At 45.0% G+C, this 20,650-nt stretch overlaps 1 protein-coding gene and 1 pseudogene across 2 annotated transcripts in view; one reads left to right on the top strand and one right to left on the bottom strand.

The window, feature by feature from the left end:
- The window catches only part of LOC101176418, a 109,213-nt gene that overhangs the window by 43,537 nt on the left and 45,026 nt on the right, over positions 1-20,650 (bottom strand). The gene's annotated exons all lie outside the window — the stretch shown is intronic.
- Positions 11,863-11,957, top strand: LOC115831322 (annotated as a pseudogene).

Below are 20,650 nucleotides of genomic sequence, written 5' to 3'. Positions count from 1 at the left end.
CAATGCCAAAATTCCACTTTAACCTATACCTGGAATGCCTTCGTTCGCTGGCAGATGAGCTGCACCTTGGGTGTCTGCAGGGGACAGGGCGAGTGAAAGCACTCACAGAGCTCTCAGCCTGTGAAGGCCCTGACCCAGGGCACTGTCTTTAATGACAGAAGTTTCTCTCTTTTCCCCTCCAAGTGGTGGCCGCTCTGAGAGACATCTAAAGTTCTCTGAGAGCAGAGACAGAGTTTATTTCCGGTGTCCCTCGCGGTCCCCAGCAGTACAACTCTCATACAAGGTTAACTTCCTAGTTCTGGGGAGAGTCAAGCTTGTCTTTTCTCCTCTAGTTGAGGGACCTTTAGCACAAAGGTACAGCCTCACAGAAGATGACTAAACATACAAGCCAATTTTAATGCTGTGTCCTGAGACCCCAAGGGAGTCCAGGGGAGACCATCTCCCTAGACAAAGGAAAGAGGCACCTCCCCACCCCAGGGGGGACACTGTGGACAAGATGCAGGTGCGCAGCGCCGGATATCCAAGGACCCTTGGAAGGCTGTGACCTTTCTCCTCTGAGCAGCAGTAAGCCAGATGTCCACTAGCAGGTCCCAGAGATGCAGCCACAGCAGTAAAGCTGTATGACAGTCTACTTGCCTGGCACTGCCCAGGAGAGTGCCACTAGCCCCCATCCTGTAGGACCAGTGGGTGCTGTCCTCCTCTATGCGGAGTGGCCAGGGAGGAGTGGCAGGGCCATCTAGCCATGTGGTTCATGCCTAGGTGTCTGGGAGCAGGAAGACATGCATTTCCAATCTAGCATTGGCACCCAAACTCACATTGCTGTATTCCTGTCAAGCAGTGTTAGCCAGCCTTACATCTAAGGACTACAGGCTTTAATTACTCCAGGGAACAGCCTGGTGGCCAAAGAAAGAAAGGCTTGTTACAAAAGGCCTCTTTGTTGAAACGGCTTTTGTCCCAGCAAGAGGATTGCTTCAGGCACTCCTTATAGGCCACCAGCCCAGAGCGGGGAAGTAATACTTGTCCAACTAACCCTCAGGTGTTTCAGAAGACCTGGACTCAAGTCCCCACAGCCCAGGTTTGCTGGCAACGTAGTCTGCTGTAAGTCACACATTCTTTTTAAGCCCCAGTTTTCTTACCTATCAAAAAGCAATCATCAATATGAATTTCACCCTCTTTTCTCCAATCCTGGAGGCAGAGTCCCCCAGGCTGCTGGAGGTGCTGAGAATACCTGGCCCCTACTAGCACTGCAGAGACACCCCACTCTGGCAGGGGAAGTTCAATGTGTCTTTAACCGTGTCCCTACCCTCTGTCATCCCACACACAACAAACACATATATAAGAAGAAAAGGAACGTGTTTGTAGTGAATATTTCTCCTCTTTCCTACCCAGGATCCAAGCAGCCTCCCTAAGCTGAGGTGAGGGGCAGCAGCCACTTCCTCTCTGGAGAGCCAGGAAGGACACCTCCTCTCACTCCCTGGAAACAGAACAGCAGGCTGCTGACCTTCACCCGGCCACCAGTACTCCACCCTGAGCTCGAGATTCCAGGATGCAAGACAGAGGCTTCAGGAGGAGAGCGATTTCTCCTTGGAAAGCTGGAAGAGCTGAGAGGAGAGTAGGAGGCAGTGAGGAGGGGCCTGCAGCAGGTCTCAGGGACTGTACAAGGCGTGGACCTGCGCTGTACTTTTGCTCCCTGACCCTCGTTCCTGATGGTTTTCTGAGCTTGGTTCTCCAGCCTTCTGACAATTCCATAGGCTACTGGATAGATAGCCTTCCAATAAATTCCCTTTCTGCTTAAGTTAACCAGATTTGGGGTCTGTTGTTTGTAACCAAGAGTCCTACCTGATACTCTGTAAGATACAGCCAGAGAGGAAATTACCCCCAAAATATACTTTTTTAAATCTGCCTACACAAATATACTAACCACGGCATTATTTAAAACTGTGCAGATGGAAACCACTGGACAGCAGTGACATGGTTAAGTGGAGTCTGATCCATTCACTCGAAAAAACAAGCAATCATCAGAATAATGGGTAGGAAGAGATGCAATGACAAGGGAAGTGCTGCTGAGATCGACTCACAAATGACAATAGGATAAGAAACTGAATGTGCAAGATGTGCCCCTCTCCCCCTACCAAGAATAGAAGCTTCCTAGGAGCCAGACTTTTGATCTGCCTTGTTGAGGGTCCTATCTCCAGCAAGTGGCAATGGTAGGCACTCAAGTAACATAGAATGAATGAATGAATGAATGAACCACTTGCACAGGGGAGGGGTGGGTAAAAACACCTTCAAATGCTATTAGTGACTATTACAGGTTACTCAGATTTTCTAAAGCTGTTGTTCCCTTTCCTCTATTTCTAGCATTTTCCATTATGTGGTTTTATTCATTTTCCTGAGAAGAAAAAAATGTTTTTCTTAGCCCAAACCACTGGTAGGTGACCCAACTTCCCTAATATTTATGTTCCCTCTTGAGAGGCCTAAGCTGCAACTAAGCAGGGTGGCAAGGGCAAAGGAACATTCGCTCTCCTTTCCAAGTAGAAATGCTCAGCTGAAGCAGTCATTAAGGAGCCTGGCTCTGCTGCCCAAGGAAACACTTCCTTCCCATGGGCAGCGAGCACCGAGTGACCTTCACCGCCCCTGGGCTGGATCTTGGAGCAGGAGAGTCTGTCTGGGGCAATAAAGCGTCGCTAGGTGTCCAGGCCAAGTCAAAGGCCTTCCTGCCCTCCCCTGTTCCCCTCCGGTTGTCATCTCTTGCCTCCTCACCCGGGCTTTGTCACCAGTCCATGCACACTGCAGGGTCTGAACAATGGCAGACTCAATAGCCAGAGGGAGTTCAAAGGGGTTGATCGCCCCTTCAGATTGGCATTCAGCAGAAGCAGCCACTGGCTTAGCAAGTGGGATCCTGTTCCACCTCAGAGTGACTAAGCAGGGAAGTGGAGGAGTCAGCACTCCACAGAAGCCAGGAGGTTGGCTTCAGGCTGGCCATGAATTCTCACAGCAGGAAATGGCAAAAGGAGATTAACCAGCCAGGTGAGCTATGAGGAAATGAAATCTGCTGCAGATCGCTGGGCAGGGCCAGCTGTGCACACCTGCTAAGATCACCATCTTATGACCACCACTGGCTTGCACTCACTATGATATTCTCTCTCTCTCTCTCTCTCGCACACACACACACACACACACACAGACACGCATTTTCAGCATGATACAATGAGAATAAAATCATGCAAAGGAAAATGCTGAACACAGAGAAAAGACACACGTAAATGCTCACACTTGCAAAGGCTCTGATTCACTAACTTCATGCCCCTTTTTTACCTGCCCATATCAAAACGTGCTTCGTCTTGGTTGGATCCAACAAAAGACCACAAGCCCCACGTTCCAGGGCACATCCTGCTGGCATTTTTTTCCATTTTATCCATAGTGCTGCAGTGTTTAGTGGGTTGCTCACAGTTCAGGACCACCTGGGAGGAAGCCCCACTCAACATTCTGGGTCCCAGCTCTGCCTGGTCTCTTCTCCAAATTCCAACGGTACAAAACCAGTTGGGCAGTGTCCCCTCTTAAGAGCTCTGAGTCCCAGCTCAAGAGCTCTGATTCCCAGCTCTGTGTGATCCCCCTTCAAGCTGCTGAGGTTCTGCATCAGCCTGGAAAGACCCTCCACCAGAGGCCTGTGTTCCAGCTTTGCTGGGCCCTTCCCTTAAGCATCTAGGTTCTATTAACCCCAGTCTCTTGCTTCGTTTCCTCAGCCCTTGGGGTGGTAGCTGCTCCCTGCAGTTACTATCACTGAGATACCTCAGGGCTCCTTTTTTGCCTTTTCAGTCCTAATACTAGCCTAATAATTCCCTTTATTAAATTATCTCTGTTAAAATAACTATGGTGATCAACTCCTTACTTAAATAATGTTTACATGATCAAAAGACTTTCCATAGTAGTATTCGCAGTTTTGGTTTCCTTGATTATTTAACTGTATTCAATTTAAATTAAATTCATTGAATTTTTTCCAATTATGCCTTCATTTTATAGTCATTAAAAAATAAAAAAAAAACTGGCCGGGCGTGGTGGCTAACACCTGTAATCCTAGCACTTTGGGAGGCCGAGGCGGGTGGATCACTTGAGATCAGGAGTTTGAAACCAGCCTGGCCAACATGGTGAAACCCTGTCTCTACTAAAAATCCAAAAATTTAGCTGGGCGTGGTGGTGGGTGCCTGCAATCCCAGCTACTTGGGAGGCTGAGGCAGGAGAATTGCTTGAACTCAGAAGGTGGAGGTTGCAGTGAGCCAAGATTGTGCCACTGCACTCCAACCTGGGCAACAAAGCAAGTCTCCATCTCAAAAGTAAAATAAAATAATAAAAAAAGATAGTGCTTTCCTGATTGGATTTTTACTGATACAGGAGAAAAGCTAGTAGGAAAAAATTAAACCCGCTAGTGAAGACAGGTTTCTGGGTGCTTTGATGGAGTGATCCATCTCCTCGTCACCAGGGATGGGAAGAAGAGCTTTACATCTGTTATGTTTAAATGATATTCCTCAAGGAACAGTGTTCAAGAGCTACTTGACGGTTACCATCCACTAAGCTGTTCAAGTTATTGACCATTTCTTACTTAGATTCTGAGAAGTTTTAGATACAGTTAAACAGTGGAGGAATATATGGCCTTTAAATAGCCAGGGGTTCCAGAAGAAAATAGATAAATTCTGAAGAAACAGGGTCTAAGTAAGGAAAAGAATACCCAACTGGAAAGAGAATGCTGTAGAACAAATACACAGAAGGAGTTAAGCAATTTAACTATTCAAAAAGACCAAAGGGAGGCCACCACACTATAAGTCAAGGGGTGGGGGGGGCAGCGACTATTAAAATCACAGGTGGTTGCAATAACCACACATACATTCAGTGCTGAATTTCCAATCCCTATCTCCTTACATTGGGAGCAATTAGTCTCGGGTGAAAAATTGCACTTGTAGCTAATTGCACCTGCAATTACCTACTTCCGGGTGCAATTAGCCACTTGAACCTAATTCTGAGTGTGCAAGTGTTTAATTGCATATGTGAGGAGGTGATTCCAGACACAGTTAGTTGTGCCCTCAGTCTTTGCACCTGCAACTAATTGTGACTAATAAAACAAGTCTTCATACAAGTCAGGTTGAAGGTACATATGGTGACCCTGTTTGGGGAACCAAGAATTGGATTGGTTGGGCTAATAGAAGTACAAAAGTGCACTAAAGAGAACAAAGGGACAAATTATTTAGAAACTGTCATTCTTTGGATCTACGGTTACATTATCCATGTCCCTTCCTGCAATCATGCTCCTCGCAGACTACAGAATATAAAGTCAGCTGATTAAAGGCAAGCATCATGCCTTGGCTGACATAGTTCTTTGTAAAGATAACAGTAATTCTTCTGCTGACATTGAGGAACATCCATAAGGTGCAGGTCAGAACTACGTTCCAGCCAATTCTCCATTATTTGTATTAATTCTGATGAGGTTATTCAAAACACTGGGCAACAGGTATTTATTGAACTAAGTCATATCATGAATCCAGAAATTAACAGACATGGCTCCTGCCTTCAATTTCATATCAGTTCCACATATAATTATTAAGTGCCTACTGTCTGCTTGGCATGTCGAGGTGCTCATTTACTTATTAGGAACATTCATTTGTTCTGTCTTTCTACAAATGCCTGTTGACATGGTTTGGATGTTTGTCCCCTCCAAATCTCATGTTGAAATGTGATTCCCAGTGTTAGAGGTTGGGCCTGGTGGAAGGTGATTGGATCATGAGGGCAGGTCTCTCATTAATAGTTTAGCACTATCCCTTTGGGGATAAGTGAGTTCTCACTCAAGTTAGTTCATGAGGGACCTGATTATTTAAAACTCTGGGACCTCCCCCTTTTCTCTCTCTTGTTTCTGCTCTCACCATGTGACATGCTGGCTCCTCGTTGCCTTCTGCCATGATTGTAAGCTTCCTGAAGCCTCACCAGAGACAGATGTTGCAACCATGCTTGTACAGCCTGTAGAATCGTGAGCCAATTAAACCTCTTTTCTTTACCCAGCCTTGGGTATTTCTTTACAGCAATGCAAAAACAGCCTAATACACTAATTTATCAAGCCCTCTTGGAACTCACATTCATGTGGGAAAGATAGATGCTAAACAACTGTTTATACAATTAATGTCTTCATTACAGGGGCTGGGAGAGTGCACAACAAGGGCCTGCCCTGGTAAGAGTTTATGTTAGGGTGTTCTGAAGAATTGACACTTGAGTTGAGATTTTAAAAATCACTAGGGGCTACTTAGAAAGGAGAGAGAGAGCAGGCTCCAGGCAGGGAGAATGAAAATGCCAAGGCTCTGAGGCTGAAAGGAACTTCCCAGAATTGAGAATGGAAAGAAGGCCAGCATGGCTGGAGTGGAGTAAAGGGGAGAAGTGGGTGAAGGTTATGTGATGAGTGGGAGGAGTTTCCTCTAGGTTGCCAAAAATGTGCCTCATGAAAGAACCCTGCCAGAATGAAGGGCATTGCAGGGCCTCTCAACCACAGCCAAGACAGAATCTTGATGTGAGATGTTTTTTTCATCCCTCTTCCTCTAATCTCACCAATACCAGCCTGGATCCTGCAAGAGCCAGAAGAGAGATGAGGTAGAGAGAGAATAAAATTGCCAATCAACCCCTCCTTCCCAACTGCATGAACCTGAGCTTCAGCTGATATCACTAACTTTGATTTGGCGGTGAGATTGAAGTTTGACATTAAGCTGAACTGGACCTTTAACACTGAAAAGAAATCTCATTATCAGAATTGAGGCTTTTCTAGTAGTTGGAAGTAATCCAGAAAGCCAAGGCATCTGCATGAGATGTCTCTAAAGCACAGGAAGTAGGGACCTGCCTGAGCATATCTGAAGCTAGGTAGGAGAAATGTACAGCCTCTTTGTGACTGTACCCCCCTTGAGCCAGCCTATTCCACCAGTAGTACATAGGAATAATGCCCATGACCCCCAGAGCTGAGGTTCTCCAAGGCAGTGAAGTTCCACAAAGATAAGAAGGAATCATAGATTTGGATGGAGAGGAGGGACCAGGCATTGCAAGAGAAGAATGATGAGAACACAGGGGAATGAAGTCCATTCTCTACTGGATGGGAAGCCTCGAGAAGTCTGGCCCAGCTAGAGCAGATGTTCTGAGTTATGAGAAGCAGCGTTGGATAGAACATGAGCTAAAGACAGATGGAAGGAAGTCTTGAATGCCAGGCAATAGGAGTTAGGAGCCTCTCGCCTCAAACCTGGCTCTTCCTCCAGATTCTGAACAAGCAGAAAAATAACTTGGTTTGAGCTTAAAGTGAGAGGTTCATCTTCCTGAGCTCCCTTCCAGGGCTGAAATGGTGACCTTTTCCCCAGTCTTTCTTCTCTGTACTGTCTAGTGGAGATAATGAGAAGTCATCACTATGAGGACATTACCTCCCCATCCGAACCCCTTCACAAGCACTCCTGGCCAAGATGGTACCTGTGCAGTGCAAGTCTTCAAGGATTTGGGGAGAGCAGTAGAATCCCTTCTTTCATGCCTTTTTCTCTTTTGGCAAAGACTGACTCGATGCTCACCAATTAGATTAGAGTCATGTCACTGGATTCTAGTCAGGCAGCCAGTACAGAGCTGGCCTCTAAAACATTCAACACAATCTTCCACTCATTCTCCCCTTCCAATTAATGAGACTGAAAATAAAGGACCCTGCGATGGTGGAGATACATGATGGCAAGAATCTGTATCCCTACTCAGAGAGGAGCATCAGACTGGCATCAGACCATAACACGAGCAAGAAAGAAACATGTGCTTGGTTAAGCCACTGAGATGGGGTGTTTACTCATCATTGAAGTGCAGCCTAGTCTGTTGTAACAGATCTATCCACCTCCGACCCCAGTGTTCCCCATCTTCCAATTTCTCTCCCTTCTGTACTCTTTCTGCAGCCACCTTGGCCTCAGTCATTTCCTCACAGCAGAGTATTCACCAGTGCAGCAGAGGTAGGGGAAGAAGTCCCAAGAAGGGAAGACCTGGGCCCTTCTCTTCCCCTGGCATGCTATTGTACTGCCTCTCACCCTGGCTGTTCCTCTCTCTGGAATACTCTTCCTCTAGATGTTCACTCCTGGCTTCTCTTCAGCTAAAATGACTCTTTCTCAGAGAAAGTTGCTGGCACCACCCACCCACAACTTCTCAACACGATACTCTTTACTGCCTTCATAGCAGTAAATTATTCATGAAATTATCTCATCTGTTTATTGTCTTTCTCCTTGTAGGATGTCATCTTCACCAGAACAAGGACTAGGTTTTGTATGTTGCTGTTCCGTTAGTGCCAGAACATGCCCACCCCTGCTCAGTAAATAAGCGTTAAGTGAATGAATTAATAAGTGAAAGGCTGTAAGTACTTTGACCTCCAGGTTATCTAGTCTCACTCCCTTTACAGATGAGGAAATTGACTCTTTTCCCAGAAAAGAGGAAACAGAAAAGCAAAGGCAACTCTCCCATGCTAGCTGTTTCTGGAGTGCTGAACTTGGACGTGATTTATTCAAATGAAAACTCTTGGGGAATTGTTTCAGAGGGATCCATAAAACAAATGTCATTTTTACCTAGAGAATTCACCCAACCTTCCAACCAATTTCAAATATAGTTCTTTAATGCAGATTTGACAAATTTGAAATCTCTTACACAAAGCCATTTATCATCTAATGTGCGCCTGCCCTGCACCACAGTTTAAGTTATAGCTTTTTAATGGGGTAAAACATTTCAACGAAATCATCAAAATACCTTAAACCAAAACTGCTTATAAGATACTGATGAGTTTCAAGCATTGATTCCACCCCTGAAAACATCAACTTTGCCATTGGCACCATGGGCACTTCTAATAAAAGCAGCCAAGGAGGTATAATGAATATCTAATGAACCATTTTGTATGTCTATGTTGCTTCTCGAATTGGAAATAAATCAATGAGCCTTACAAAATGCATATTTTAGTGATATCTCTATAAACAATAATCTTGTTTTTCTATCATGACTCAAATGTCACTCTTTTTATAATACAATTGAAGATTTAATAATTTATTATATAGGTTGCCTTCGCCGTTTAAGCTCTAGGTTATGTGTGTATATGTATATATATGTGTGTATATGTATATATGTGTGTGTATATATGTGTGTGTGTGTGTGTGTATATATATATGTACACATAACCTAGAGCTTAAATGAGGAAGGCAACCTAGTCCAATGTTTGATTTTTAAAATTTTTTAAATGTCCTTGTATGTAGAAGCTCTGTGGGTCATAAAAGTAAACCAAAATGCCCACATTCCAGGAGCAAACAGAGGGGCACATGAATAGTAACTAGTAAACAAGTCATAGACGCTTCCATGAATACAATACCAGAGAAGGCCTAGATCCAGTGCCAAAGGCTAAATGAAGACTAACAGATCTGATAATCCTGCTTTACAGGCACTATAGCTGAGCCCACGCTCATCTGGGCCAGTCAGGCCAAGGCCGGTTTCCTTGGGCTGGAACAAGCTCCTCTGGGAACAGCGTGGTGTGTTCACCTAGAGACCTCTTCCTGACAAAGGTTTTGGCTGTGTTGTCCCACCCGCTTCCTCAGCTGAAAATGGGAAATGGGGCAAGTTGCTTCCCCTCCTGCTGGCTCAAATCCTATGACCCAAAGCACAGTCTCCATCTCAGCAACTTCCCTTCCAGAGGCCAAATATAGCCATCCCTTTCCTGGCTCACTAAAATTCCAGTCAGACTGCTGTGCACAGTGACAGACGGCCAAAGAGCATCTCACCAGCCCAGCCACAGCCAAAAATAACGGCCACTTGGTTAGCACAGACCGTGGACTTTTTCTTTTTTGTTGTTGTTGAGACTTCGTTCTGAGTTATTTTTTGTTTTGGTTTTGGATTTTGTTTTGTTTTTATAGTTTGAAAGTAAATAGAGTATCTGAAGAAGTGGCTACACCAACTTCCCACATGAGGTTCCTGGGTTTAGTTCCAGCAGTGGTGGGTCATGACCAGAAAGGTACTCACCTCTTAAATCTCCCCAGCCGCCTACCCAAAAGGAGGGGCTGACAAGTGCGTTTCCTCCCCACTCTGTCCAGCAGTGCCTCCTGCACACCCCAGGTCATGCTGGGACCCACCCACCATGCTACATTTTCTCCTGGGTCTCATGGAAGGAAGACTGGGGGAGGCTCTCCTGTGGGCTGGGTGGGGACACTTCCAGACTTGCACCCATGATGCTTCTGGGCAGTAGACAGACCCCGGTCCCAAGCTGTCAGTTTGGTGCCCTCCACAAGTTCTAAAAGACCTTAAATTATTAATTTATTTCTTTAAAAATACACAGTGCTCAACAACAACCAAGCCCACTTTTGATCTGCATCATGACACACAAGGCTCTTGTCAACCAGATTTTGTGCAGGCCAACAGACACATCTTATTAAATCTTACCTAGCGGGTGACATGAAATTGGAGCATGCTAAAGAGATTTAGGCTGGGAAAGATGATTGTCTTCTCCATGCCCTGTTTCCAAATGCAATGAATAATAAGCAATTTTGCAAAACTATAACCTTCAACTGTTGGAACATCTTTGTACTTTTGTTCTTCAAAGGCAGAATGTTTTCTGGAATTATGTTTCTACCTGAGGAAAAAAAAATACTCCTTCAATTTCTACATGTGCAAGCATATCACACAGATATATCTCATTTCTTGTTATGTTGTATGCTGTCTCAAGACCAACAAATAATTTATGCATTTAATGCATTTATCAGCTCTTGTGTGTGTGTGTATATATATATATATATATATATATATATATATGTAATCTCCTGTGTGTTAATGTCAAAGATGTCTTCTATATTAACGGAAAGCAAGCAACTTCTTGGGTGTTTCACCACCATGAAATTAACTTTGCATCTTACCCATCAAATGAGTAAAAAGTGAGAACAGGTCCCTGCTCTTTACAGAAAACTAAATGCTAGTCTACAACAGAGAAGGAGTTACGGAATTTCACATTGCATATCTGCTGAAATTTCTCCCCTCCCTTATTTTTTTTTTTCCAAAGAAGGTCTTTATTACTCCAGGGCCACTTAGATTGTAGAGGGAATACGGCTCCTAAATTTCAACTTGTTCTATTTAAGTTGCTTTTCCTTTGCTTCCCACTTGGAGTATTTATCATGCTTGTCGTTAAGAACTGCTTCTGAGCGCTCGCAGTGCCAAGCCTGGGACCAGGTGCATGCGTTTGGCAGTCCTCACCTCCACTGCCATCCACAGGCTCCAATTTGGATTTAACCGTGGTCATCATTCACACCCTCATGGCAGCAGGATCTAGGGGTGCCACCAACATGATGACAGGCAGTGAGCATGAGCACTGGCAGCAACTGCTTTGGGCAAAGTCACGTGGCTGCACCTGGCTCGTGCTTGCTGTTCTGAGCCTGTCCCCTCTTTCCACCCACCTTCCCCATTTGGAAGACTTCCGTGTTTCAGCAATGCCATGAAAGAACCCCCAGAATGATAGAATCTGAGAGGAATGGATCTCAAAAATAATCTCGTCCAACCTCCTCATTAAAAAAGTAAGGAAATGGAGGACCTGAGGGGTTACTTTCCTTGGCCACACTCACACAGGTAGTTGCTGGCAGAGCAGAGACTGAAACTAAGTATTTGAACCCACTTCCAAGGCTCTTTCCACCATACCAGTGGCTCCCAACATTTGCTGGCACAACCCACAGTCAGAAGGAAACTTTACATCCTGATCCACACATACGCACACATGTATGCAACTTACACAAACGTTTTACAAAACAATGCTTACTATGTGACACATTTTGATCTTTTCTATTGTAGTAGATTCATTTAAAAATATTCTGGAGATTGCTTAACAGCACGTAGACTCAAATTGCAACCGTACAGAGAAGAATAGCATGGCCCCTGCACAAGGATAACATGCAAATTTTTCCCATATTTTTTGTACATTTACCAAATGTTCCTTTTCTTTCCAGGGATAACACTTATAGGTATACAGTCCTATAGTTTGCATTTTTCTTCGTTAGATACATCCACTGAATATTTAGGAGGACGGGGGTTGAATTAGATACAGAACAGGGTCCCTTTTAGGTCTAAGCATCATGCTCCTGGTCAGCAATGATCTTCCTGTCTACCTGTCCTCAGATTAGAATGATCTGAAAGACAGAATGATCTAGTAGACACAACACTGGACTGAGAGTCAAGGCCCAGCATCTAGTGCTGGCTCCACCAACTGCTAACTGTGTAACTTTGGGCGAGTTTCCTCTGGGTTCCGTTAACTCATCTGCATGATCAAGCTGTTGCTAACTGACAGAGTTCTAAGGAGTAAATGAAATAATGCAAATTAAAGCAATAAAAAGCTCTATACACAAGACTTGTCCTGGAATAGCAATGATCTTCCATTCTCACATTTCGGAGAAATATGGTATCTAAAGAGGTTTCTGGATTCTCATCAAAACACCTGCATAATATATTATGAATAAATTTGGTAGATTAAAGAAAAACCATACCCTGAAACTAGCTTATTTTTAAATGTTTTTGCAGGTGTTTGAAGAGGAGGGGCTCACTCTAAATCTTGAAGATGTTCAGCCTCGAAAAAGTAGAAGTCATTGTGACCAAAGATGATGCCACCATGCCTTTGAAAAAGAAAGGTGATGGGCCTCAAATGGAAAAACACATTCAAGAAAGGTCAATGCTAGTGAGTATAAATGAACACACAGCAAAAATTTCAGATAGAACAGCCATGCCAAGGGCTGGTGGGACAGGTGAGGCCGAGTGAATAAAAAGAAGTAGCCCCAGAGACACTCAAGGTGGTTCCAGCTGCTTTTGAAGGAGGTTTCATTCTAAGAGGTGGCTGGGCTTGGTTTCAGTGTATTCCAATTTGGGACTCATGAATTGCAGCTAATAAAGATAAAAAAAACTGATACAGGAATTGTTTTAGAAAACATTCAAAATGCCTGCTGTGACCTTGACAAGAGCAGACATTAGGAGGATCCCTGACAGCTGAGAACATTGTGTGAAGCCCCTCAGAAGTTAGTTGTGAAGCCCTGCTGGGAGATATTTGGCTGCACAGGGGAGAGGATGGTGGCGAGGGGGGCAGGCATCATTGTCACTATTATGGTAGGTAGGGCTGTTGCTCCTCTGCCTGAAACAGAGAAGAAGGTGTCAGGAAGATCCTAAAGAGAAGGACCCTGGCACAGGCAGACTGGGTGGAGGTGGCATGGGAGGCAGCGAGTTCTAACTCCTTAAATAGTGCTTTATCACTACTCAGGAACTGTTACGGGAAGCTCAGAGTTGTGTTTCTCACCAATAATCTTAGAGAAATCACTTCAAAAAAGAGATGAAAGAAAAGGTTGCAGGTTCCAGTAAAGGGTTCCGTTTGGCAAAGTATATGATGGTTTGTTGTTGTCATTGTCCATGCCTACTGATAACTTATTTTGTGTTTTGGAATGAAAAGACATTTGTACATCCCTTAAAATAATAATATTGTTAAAAAGCTGGTGACACTCACAAAATCAGTTTCACAAATGCCAAGCACAGCGTGTGGAGGCAGCGCACACAGGAGGCGCAGGTGGCATGAGCAGCCCTCTGCTGTCCCCTCCCCTCCCACAGGCTCCCGCCAGCTGCTCTGACCACCGAGACACCCACTCCCGCAGCATCCCTCACATCCAAAGGCTCTTCCAGTGCCCTCTGGGACCTTGGTTCCAGAGTGAGCAATGCACCCAAGCTCGTGGGGAGGGCGGAGCACTCCATCCTCTTCCTGTGTCCACAGAGACCGTGGCTCTCCCGGGTGCTGCCCAGCCTACCCCAGGTAGGGAGCGCTTCATGGCCCCAACCTCCTGGGGACTGGAAAGGGCTTTGTGTCCTTCTACCTGTATGTAAATCTCTCTCTCTCTCTCTCTCTCAGCCACCTGGTTGACCAACACCACCTGAACCTTCCACTCACATCTTGGTAACTTACCGTCTTCTTTTCTGTCCTAGATCTTGCCATCAGCACGGGCACTTTAATGTCCCTCCCTGTGGGCAGCACATCCAATACACTTGCCATCTCTTTCTTTCCCTCCCTCACCTGGTGACACCCCTAACCTGCGAATGGCCTAGAGTGGTCCCACCTGAGATATTCTCAACCTGTATCCTGAAGCCTCATCACAGCCTCCTCTCCTGAGATGCCGGTTCCCTTCACCCCGCTGCCCCTGACTTTCAATCTCCCTGAGCCCATCCATCCCTGCTCTTCCCATTTCCTCATTCTCTCATCCTCCCTTTTGGTTTTGCTTCCTTCCCCCTCCCACCTACACTCCAGGGCCCAGCACTTCAGCCCCATTTTTGACAATAGCCCCCTTCCTAAACCAACAGCCTATGAACCTGCTTCGTAGTGCACAGCCAGCAATGAGGCAGGAAATGAATCGAGCACATAGCCCCAATATGTTCATAAATCGCATACATTTTACTACTGGGCTGACATTTTCTTCATTTTAAAACATATCACAAAATGGAAAGGCACAAATGACACGATTTTAGAAGGCCAATATAATAAGCATTTCAGTATTTTCTGCCCATTCCCATTGGAGCATTTTATACAGCCCCTGAGGGTGTGTGCACTCCAGTTTAGGGACCACAGCCCTAAACCCTATTTCTCTCTTCTCCCTCTGTCACATCCACCCTACAAAGCCATCCCTGAGCCCATCTAGTCATGAATGTCCTGTTCTCTGCCAGGTGTCTAAGTGGTGTTAGAAGACACACTCAGTCCCAGTAACCTCTGGATATACTCTCAGCTCAGGGCAATGTCACTGAGAGCCTTCAGGGGGCAACAGTGAAGCTAGTTTGCAGGAAAACTTCTTTCATCTTCATCTATTGCCAGCACCCAGCACAGTGCCTGGCACTTGCCTGTGACCATGAATGCATTGATCTGTGCACACATGTGGCATCCACATCGCTCTGCCTACGTGGTTACCAAGGCATGAAGAGCACAATAGAGAGAGCCCTGACAGGTCAGGACATCCCAGCTGGGGCGCGTTTAGTTCTGAAGCTGTGTGAGGGTGCCTTACCCCCCACCCCCACACACACACACACAGAGAGAGAGAGAGAGAGAGAGAGAGAGAGAAGACAGCTATGGCACTTTCTCAGGAGGTAAAGATGATTTAGGCAAAATTCCCTCACTTCCTACAGTTCTTGCATCTTCTCTTTCTCCCTTCCTCGTCCAGTGTTTCCTAACCACTGGTCATGGACTGACCCCTGAATCAAAGTCACTAAAGCCCTGTTATCAGTGCAGATTCCTGGCGTCATCTCAGACTAAGAGAATTAGCAAGTCTGAAACTGGAGCAAGGGACTCTGCATTTAAACAAAGTTTTGCCCATTAAAGTTTGAGCACCACTGAAAAACTCTCTCTTCTTCTCCTGTGTTCTTCCCAACTACGCATCCCTAATCTGTGGCCTGCGTCCATCTAGCCACCATCCCTTCTGCTCCTCCACTCCTGAGGCCATCATGATGAAGCCACTGGGAACTCTAGTGGAAGGACCCAGACAGGAATAAGATCAGCTGGGCCTTCACCTTCCTTCACCGACCGAGAGCTCTTCTCTTCCTGCGCTTTTATTTTAATCTAGGACATTCCCTCACTTGGCTACTAGAGGCCCTGTTTCATTTAATTTGGCCTCCTTGCCCAAGCAGGATCCTGGGCAAGCCTGGGAACCTAATACCCTGAATTCAAATGAAGTTGCCTGGAGGAAACTGAGTGAATCAGGTAGCTAAGATTGGGCCTAACGTTGATCTATTTTTGGCCAAAGCCAACCTCCATTAATAGGTCTCTACTAATAGACCTGCAAAGATGGAGCTCTGAATCAATGCTAAACAAGAGTTATAAATCATGAAGACGTTTGCTGTCTTTTTACCTCCCAGGGATGGGAGTGAATGGGAGAGGACTCTGACCATGAAGTGCTCTAATCTAAACTCGGAGAAAATTCTCCCAGCCATTCTTCTGCTCACAGAATTTCTGTGGCACCAGTCTCCCTGCAGCTTTGACAAGTGAGCTATTTTAGTATGAGAACAAGTACAGTTATTGTTATCTCTGCTCTGAATCAAGGATAAAAAGAAAAGGTGAGCGGGAGAAGGAGGGTGTGAGAGAGAAGAACTGGGGGTGAGGTGCAGAAGAGCAGAAAGGACTTCAGATACCGAAAGAAAAGGAGCCAGGTGCTCTTCCCCGGAAGGAAGTCACCAGCCGGCTGGTTTGTGGATTGAAATCCGCACGTGACCCCTCAGCAACGATAGTAACAGTCCCTCCCTCTGGTCTCACAGGGCTCTGGAGGGGTGAAGACAGCACGATACATGCCAAGGTGCCTTGTCAGTGGTGAAGTGTTGTCTACACAGGGTGGCAGCTCCCTATCTGTGACCAGGGAGCTACTGCGCCTTTCCCACAGCCCCACCCAAAGACTCAGGACCGCCCAGGCAAGAAGGAAATTTAGACAGCAGACCCTCCGTCAGCAGATACCTTTCCCGGCCCTTCCTACCGGGTCACCTAGACCCTTAACAAGGGTGCTATTTTAGCAAGAAACTGAAAATAAAAAGAGAATCTGCCCTCCGAACATGCTGAACACTTATTTTAGCACACAGCCCCACGGAGGGTCAGCGCTCCACGCATGTTTTAAAGCGTTTGTGCCTATTTATTTTGAGACCGGCAGGGCCTGAGCCACAGCTTCCTGCATTCTGCTTTGTCAGCACGAAAGATTTGCTGCCATAGGCATGTTGAGCTCCCTCTGGGGCCCCCCTTCTCCTGGAGTCTGACTGAGATGAGAAGTTTATCCCAGCACTTAAATGAAGAGACTTCCTCCAGCTCCCACTTCTGCCTCACCCCTCCGCCTCCCACTGACAAACAGGCCTGGCTGCAAGGTGTGCGTGTCACCAGGACCTGGCCACCAGAGGGCGACAGAGAGCAATGAGGGCCGAACAGTTTCCCAGAAGGAGCCAAATCCCCTGACACATCTGCTCCCTCCTCCAGCCCAGAAACTGCCAGACTTGCTAGCATTTGCCAGTCCACGGAAACAAACATCTCACCTTCATCGGACAGTTCCTTGGTAAACTCTTATTTTCTTCTTTATCAAGTTTGGATGCAAAACAAAACAATTAATTTTAAGAGCAGCACACAAGAACCTAAACATTATTTATGTCTCTAATTATCTTGTTCTGGTGGGTATTTTAGTCCCTGTCTGGTCAGGACATTAATTATCTTCATAACTACAGCAAAAGTTAAATAATAAGCACCCAAGGCTACAGCATTACTGTAATGTGCAAGCTTAAATGAACTTATAAATTTTATTAATGGATGCTTTATACAACTCCATATATTATAAATCAAACAAGAAACCTATTTCTATCTTTTAAGGGTATGGTGAAAAAGCTTTAACATTATTGAGGATAATTTTTATTAAGTTTAAAACTCCCTTTTTCCAGTAATGAGACTGTTATGAGGATAATTTAATCTAGTTTGTCATGAGGCACCCTGGCTTGTTAAATAAGTTAATAAATGACTGTGCATTAATCAAAGTGACAAAGCTATGAAGAGCTGGGGATGGGAGACAATTCTGGTGATAGTATTAATTAGTATTTAATTAGAAACTTAGGGCCCATAAATAAAAAAAAATCATGGTAGAGACATTTATGCAAATTGGTCAGAGCCTGCAGTGGAGTTAGCTTTGCTTTAGAGAAACATGATTTTTTTTTTTTCTAACATACTGTACATGGCAGCACTGTGGCCACATCACGTGGCTTAAATGAGCTCTTCTTTTGTTTCCAATTTGTTCCAATTACAGGCCTGTAAATTCAAATCATTCTTTTGACTGTCTTGATTGAAATGTAGAGTTTCCACAATTTCTACTGGGAGTTCTGTTTTTTTTTTTTCTTTTAATAAAAAAGGAGAAATGTTTTAAAGACATAAAAAAAGAGCTTTGGATTCTTTTTCTGCTCTTTTAATTAAGATGTGTGCCACCATTTTCTAAGAACAATTGTGGATTCCATTTGGTACACAAACAATGCCTCCTTTTTCAATCCTGGTGAGCTGTAACTAGGTTTTGTTATGTGATATAATATTGAAGACTGCATAGATTCAACTGCCATCATTTTTATGATAATCATAGCAGTTTTAGCTTTTCTCTCAATAACGTACTTGGATAAATGGGCAATTTTTGATGGCCCAAAAAGATAATAACCGTTTGGTTCTGAACGTCACTGCTTTCCTAAGGTACATGTTCCCCCTTTTCAGACTTTATTATTTGTTGCATTTATTCAAGAAAGGTTATCCACAGTAAAACTGCTTTTTCTATTCAACAGTCTATCTCTGTCATGGTTCATTTATGTGTGAGCATGACGGACTGAAGCCCGTATTATCCACAGCTGACAAGTGTCAGGCCGACAGTTCAATCAGCCCTTCCTCGAGATGACGCCCAGGGCCCCGTGTTTGAAGTAGGACAATAAAGCAGGCAACACAATCCGGGCAAACCGATCCGATCCCTGTATGTAAAGGGGATTCTGCCTAATAACACAGTGTGTTTTTTTTTCCCTCTCCAAACACATTAGTCCTTAAACAGTGAGTTGGCCCTTAAGAAAATCTGTGACTGACATGAAAATGCTGAAGTTTTAAGGTGGTTGGTTTATCCGTAACCTCATGGGGCTGCTTCTTTGTGCAGACTGGTTTTGTCAAAGTCAGAAAAATAATGTATTCAGTGTCTGATCATTTTTAGGGACTTATTTGAATGGGATTTTAAGTCAGACATCCTGATGTTGACACAGGGATCATTTTCTTGTCCTTTTGTTTTACATTTGTGGAACAGATCATTTGCATCGGCTAATAAAATTAAATCTCTGAAATGCATCTAAAGTGAGTTCCCTTCAGCAACACTCCTCAATTCCCTTCACCAGCCGAGTAAGCAGAGTTGCTGGGTGTGTTTCTTTATATTATGTCTGTCTAGAACACAGGCTATAATGCAAACATATCTTCAAAATTAGTGCTCCTTCGGCCTGGGTAACACTTAGACTCAAATGTATATTAAAGCATTTCGCTACAGATCCTGACAATCAACGGCGGAGCCAAAGTCGATAAAATGCTAATAACCTGCTGCGGTCTGTTCCTTGGAGGACTGGGGTACTGCTGTAGTGCTCTCTTCCAGCCTTCAAACCATTGCAGGCGACAACGGGCAAGGGAAGGCGGCTCACCCCTTTAGAAGAGGCCAGAGCACTACATGCCTTTCATAAGGAGGAAGCCAAAGACCCTCTTAAAGCATCATAAAACCTTCAAGCCAGAAGGCACAATGCAAAACATCAAACCCAACCTCTTCCATACTTGATGAATGAGGCTCAGAGACATTTTTGTGACTTCCAAGGTCAGAGAGCTTGTAAGTAGCAGTGGAAGGAAAAAGTTAACAACAGCAAAGGAATCCTCTGAATTTTGCTTCTCTTTATATGACTTTACTAGGCTGGGCAAGTTAGTGCGGAAGGGACTGATGAAAAGCAGAATCCAGAAGTCAGAACGTGGGAAATGATGCCAGCAACTACCAAACATGACTTCTGTCAATTTCCTTCTTGCATAATGCTGGAAGTCCTAAGTAACGTATTTTCTGTGAATGTGTTGGTTCTGTGAATGTTGGTTTTTCTCCGTCTACCCTGCTCTGTCTGAATCTACCCATTTACTGCATTCTCTCCCCCACTTTGACCCCACAGACCACATCACCCAAACACCCTTGGCTGCTGGCTTCCAACTGTATTAGACACAAGGGGAGGCACTAATGGCCAGTCAAGTGGGAAGAGAGAAGCTACACGGTGTCCTTGTCCCCTGCTTGGACTCCCCATCTCAGAAGAAGACTGTGTCCCTCCAGCACTCCTGCTTCCACCGAGAGGCTCTTCCTCCAGGGCTCCAACTGTCATGGGCCCCAGTCCCTCAGTTTCCTCCTCTTGGCCCTTCAGTCCTCGGGGATACCAGCTCCCCACTGGTGCTAAACTTAGGGTGCCTCCCATCTCTTGTTTGTCCACCTACCTCTGCCCACACTTCTAAAGTAGCTCCTTCTTTAAAGTCTCCAGCAGAACCATCTCCAGTGAGTTCTGCTTCCTGCTGGGACTCTGATGCATTGAGTGATTTGCATTGCTAACTGATCCTACTTCTAGTCCAGTAGTTCTTAGGATATTCTAAAATCCCATAGAGAATCTGATGAAAGCTATAGGCTGTCTTCCCACACACACAAGAAAGTCACTTATGCACACATGCACAAAATTTCAGACAACTGTAGCATGTTCGTAGACACTTAAAGGCTATTTACAAATTTTCTAGGGCATCCATGAAACCCCCAATATCAAACACCCATTTGTTCCCTTTGATCATATCACGTCCTTCTCAAAAGCCTTTCCTGATGTCAAATCAACTACCAGAAAGCATGAAACCCAGACTCCTCAGAGCAGCATTTCAGGCTAAATCTGCCAGGGCCCCATTAACAAAAGAGCTGAAGGGGAAATTTAATACAGGGAAGTTGTTGCAAAGGTGGAGAAAGAGGTGAAATGACAAGGGCAATGGTAAGGCAATCCAAAGATCAGCACCAGCAGCAAGCCAGGAATGAGGCCTGGGGGTCAAAGGAAAGAGGTGATGTCACCAGAGCCCAGGAGC

The sequence above is a fragment of the Nomascus leucogenys genome, chromosome 18, assembly GCF_006542625.1.
Source record: "Nomascus leucogenys isolate Asia chromosome 18, Asia_NLE_v1, whole genome shotgun sequence".
NCBI classification, from domain to species: domain Eukaryota; kingdom Metazoa; phylum Chordata; class Mammalia; order Primates; family Hylobatidae; genus Nomascus; species Nomascus leucogenys.
This window is presented reverse-complemented; position numbering and strand designations above follow the sequence as displayed.